Raw genomic sequence first — 5,166 nt, forward strand, 5'->3', positions numbered from 1 at the left:
ATTAACAAGTAGGTCGTTGACATTGAGCGCTTTGTTGAAAAGGGAGCGGACACTTTGTAGGGCAAAGTGGAGGGGAGAGTTAGCCGAAGAATGTGTGAGATGAAAGGGGGTGAGAGAATTGACAAGGAAGGTGGGATTGTGGGTAAGGGAGGAGAGATTTGCCCTTGGGTTCTGGGGCCAGTGGGCCTTGTGGCGATAAATGGGGATGGGATAGTCAGCGCGGCCGACTGATGGAGGACTCCCAGGCTGCAGGAAAGGGAGGTTGTGCGATGGCCAAGTGGGTATAGGAGGTGAGGAGGACAGCGGGAGAGGAGGACTGAATTGGAGTGATGCAAGAGGGAGGACAGGGATTGGGGTATTTTGGGCGAAAACAGCTCAGGTCAGGGGCAGCAGCCGAATCTCCCAAGGGGGGACTCGAGGCAAGGGCTGGGGCAGCATAGTCAGGGCATAGGCAAGGAGAGCGCAGGGGCTTGAGGAGAAAGCAAAGGGTGGGGAGAGGGGTAGGGCACTCACTGTAGTATTTACCAGGCTGCCCGACCTGGAAAATATCGCAGAGAATTTTAGGGAGAAAAGAGAAGAAGGAAAGGATAGAATAATAAACACTAGACTACACCTGGTTCTAGTCATTCAAAACTGGTTGCGGAAATTAATTACGCGTGGAGTTTTGGTCGTTGGTTCAGGCTGGAGATGTTTAAATGGCATCGCCGCACCTGAACCAACTAATGGCCACGACCCCCATATCTGTTCCCACTCAACCCACCGATGGCCGCAACTGTGCCTTATACTTTCCTGAATTAGGTAAGTAGGACGTGTCCCTCCAGGGAGAGAGTGTATATTTAATTCCAACAATCCCCGTGTAGATGGGATGCATGGGATTCTCTGTTTGATGCGGTTGCTATTAAACATGGTGATAGGTTTTCGCATGTGTCAGGCACTTGGTTGAGCTAAACAAAGTAAGACAATGTATGTTACACATCTTTCCCGGTCTTCTACTTAAGGATTTAACCATAAATTTAACTGTGGAGTATTGTATCTCGGTGGATAAAGCACTTGCCTCAAAAGGAAAGACCTGGGTTTGATACCTGGCAGCATGAAACCTTGGGCAAGTTTCCTTACTCCACAAGCCTGATGATAATCCATCAAGAACAAAAAAGGAAATTTGTCACTTCAATCCATGACTGTTTGTGGGACACTGCTGTGGGCAATTGGCTGCCGGATACCAACAGCATAAATACAGTCAATTAACTCGAATTCAAGATCCTCATCCCCACCTACAAGGCCATTCACGGCCTCGCTCCCTCCTACCTCTCCGACCTACTATTCACCTACTTACCTGCCCGTACCCTCCGTTCCTCTGGCTCCGGACTGCTCCACATCCCCCGCCCCAACCGCCCGACCATCGGTGGCCGGGCCTTCAGCCTCTCAGCCCCGAGGTTCTGGAACTCTATCCCCCAGTGCCTTTGCCGCTTCCTCCCTTTCCTCCTTCAAGGCCGGTCTCAAGACCTTTCTCTTTGACCGTGACTTCAGCTCCCCTCTCAACTCTCTACCCCTTCCTCGCTCCCTCCATTCCCTCCCCTCACCCTGACCATCTCCCCCCTCCTCGCTTCCTCACTTCCCTCCCCTCACACTGACCATCTCCCCCCTCCTCGCTTCCTCACTTCCCTCCCCTCACCCTGACCATCTCCCCCCTCCTCGCTTCCTCACTTCCCTCCCCTTACCCTGACAATTTGCCCCCAATGCTCAGGTCCTGACCCAACTGTACAGCGCCTTGGGACGTCCTCCTGAATGTGTGGTGTGTCGGTGAATGTGACAGCCAATTGACCTGAGGTCCCAACTTTGCCTGTTCAGGTAGACGTCAAAGGTCCCACTGCGCTAATTAAAAAGAGAAGGGGGTTTCTCTCCCAGTGTCCCGGCTGACAATACCCCAGAGAGAACTGATCACACCACACAGTCTCTAAAGTTTACACTGAACTACTTTGAAGCATTTTGAGAAGCGAATCCAGATGGAGGACAGATTGATGGGATGAAAGTCTCCCAATTGAGGCAGATACAAAGTTTTATTAATATTATTATTAAAGTATGTTTTGGATTTACATTTTTACTCCAAATTAAAATGCCCGACGGATAATTCAGCCATTCTCTCCATTTTCCCAACTCTCTGGAACTCCATTCCTCCTCGGTCATTTTAAGCTCATGACCTACCTCTTTGACTGCGCTTTCTTTCGGTCATCATTTCCCCTCTCCTCTCTTTTCTCCCACCAACCTCCTTCCAGCTCAGGTGCCAGCATGTTAAATGCTATGAGACATCCTCCCAATGTGTAAGGTGCTGCGTAAGTGTAAACTATATTGCATTGTAAGTCAAGATAGTCACAGACCAACAGAGGGTGACATTGGCAGAGTAACAAAAAGTTGGAAGTGCAAGTGAGTTGGAAACACAATTAGGGAATCAGTGGCCAATGATTGGGTCAAAATGCACCTGTGAAAAATAATGCAATGCAACTTTACATGTACACAGCCCATTTCATTTTGGAAGGAGTTGAAGATATTTAAAAATCCTGGCTTCGCACCAACAGGGTCCCTGGTTGGAGGGGAGAGTAAACATGACTGATTATAACTGGAGATCGAACCTAAGTTGTCAATCGCTTCGGTGAATGTTAAGGAGAGATTGGATATGGTGAGATGGGCTGAACCACAGGAGAGAAGATGTTGATGGGAGCCAAAGAACATGGCTTCCATCTTGACAATGTTCATCTGAAGGAATGCTGAAGACCTTTCTTTTGGACTGTGCATTTTGGCACCTTCCTCCCCCTCCCCCTGGCTCAGCCCCGAGATTACTGTGAAGCGCTTTGAGACGCCGTCCGGTGTGGAGGGCGGTATATAAATCCAAGTTGTTGTTGTTGTTGAAGGAAGTTTGAGCTCATCCAGCCCTTGATGTCTGTCAGACAAGCTGACAGAATATCAATGGAGTGGGAGGCACAGCTGGAGGAGAGAGGAGTAGATTTGTGTGATGTCCTCATACATGTGGATGACCTAGGTTTAATGTCTCAGGTGAAGGACGGCATTTCCACGAATAGAGCAATGCCCCATCTGCCCCTACGCTTCGCCTTCCAGCACGGCATTGCAGTGTCAGCTTAGACTGTGAGCTCAATGTCCTAATGGGGGCTTAACCGTATGAACTTTTGACTCAGAGGCGAGAGTGCGACCAACTAAGCCAAACTGACAACAAAATCATAATGCTATTTTCTTGTCAGAGATATTTACTGGTAGTTAAATACCCATATGTATAAACTATTCTCTTCGCTGATAAAAGTTAATGGTGTTTGTTCACTCACCTGTAACTAACACCAATTATTATGCAACTACAGTAGGTCTCAGCAGAGGATTCCTTTGATTGATATAAGAGAGTGTATTTTATGCCCCACAAGTCATTGATGCTGTGAGAGTCATTTGCTCACTGGAGTCAAGAACATGGCTTATGCATTAGTTGCAGAGATAGCTTTCATTTTTTACCATATTCTGGTAATGATAGGACTCCCTGGTAATACAGTTTGTATCTTCTGAATATTCCAACCTTACTGTTCGGCCGCTCCCTTTGCTCAAATGGCACTGGCCTGCTTCCTCTCCCCCGCTCCACCAGTCCCACCATCAATGAGTGGATTTCCAGCCTATCTGTCCCCTACTCTTTGGAACTCCATCAGAGTCCTTCCGACTCATCTCCTATCTCACTACATTCAAACTCTATCTTAAGTTCTACCTCGTTGAATCAAACTTTCCGTCAACTTTCCGCTCCCCACCTCCCAGGGACCCACACACAGCTTGGGTGCGAAGCCAGGATTGTTGAGTACCTTGGGACTCCCTCCAACATGAAAGGTGCTGTGTAAATGTAAAGTTCCATTGTATTATTTTTTTCTCCTGTGAATTTCCACCCAATCTTTGTCCACTTATTCCCTAATTGTGTTTCCAACTCATTTGCACTCCCGACTCTTTGTTATTCTGCCAATGTCACCCTCTGTTGGTCTATCACTATCTTGAATTACAGTGCAATATAGTTTACACTTACACAGCGGCTTTCACATTAGGAGGAGGTCTCCTCGCATTTAAAATGCTGTCACCTGAGCTAGAAGGAGGTAGGTGGGAAACGAAGAGAGTGGAGAGGGGAAATGATGAACGAAAGCGACATCAAAGAGGTAGGTCTTGAGTTTTAAATGACGGAGGAGGGATGGAGTTTCAGAGAGTTGGGAATGTGGAGAAAGTGGCTGAATTATGCATCGAGCATTGTGTTGGCTGTGAAGCCGGGTCAGTGAAGCAGGAGATAACAGAGTTAGGGAGAGGGGTACAAAATCGTGGAGAGTTGAATTAATGTCGAGAATGCTTCACAGGATTTACTGTTAAATGTGCTTATTTGTGTATTTGTAGATGAACGCAGTAGCCAATTTGCACCCAACAATGTCTCGTGGCCAGGAGACGAATGACTAATTTATTTGCTGGATTGTCGGCCAGCACACTGGGAGAGCGAAACTCTGTGCTCTTTTCAGATAGTTTCACAGGATCTTAAGGTCTACGACAGACTAGGGGGCTCTTCAGTCTTTAGCCACGAGGGTTTCAGAGAGGACCCTAAAGAAGGTGAAATCTAAATAGATGTGATAAAGTAAACCCAGAACAATACTTGCTCTTCAGTTTGACCATGGTTCAGATTGCCCTAAATTAATTTCATTTAGCAACTTTATATCTGCCTCAACTGGGAGAATTTCATCCCATCAATCTGTGCTCCATCTGGATTCAGTTCATCAGTTTGAATTCTCAACGTGTTTCAAGGTATTTTCCTGTAAACTTTAGAGGCTGTGTGTTTTGTCGGTGAATGTGACAGCCAATAGACATGAGGTCCCAACTTTGCCTGTTCAGGTAGACTTCAAAGGTCGCACTGCGCCAATTAAAAAGAGAAGGGGGTCTCTCTCCCAGTGTTCCGGCTGACAATACCCCAGATAGAACTGATCATTCTTTTCATGGAGGTTTGTGGGACGTTATTGTGCAAAATACTTTGAAACACTATGAGTCTTCCTCCTGATATGAAAAGGCACAGTACCAAATGCGAGGACGATTATGATATTAATAATAAAATGAGACCAAACCTTTGATTTGAGATTCTTTCTCGTTGGGAGAAGGTCC

This window comes from Callorhinchus milii, unplaced genomic scaffold, assembly GCF_018977255.1.
Source record: "Callorhinchus milii isolate IMCB2004 unplaced genomic scaffold, IMCB_Cmil_1.0 Scaffold29, whole genome shotgun sequence".
Taxonomy (NCBI): domain Eukaryota; kingdom Metazoa; phylum Chordata; class Chondrichthyes; order Chimaeriformes; family Callorhinchidae; genus Callorhinchus; species Callorhinchus milii.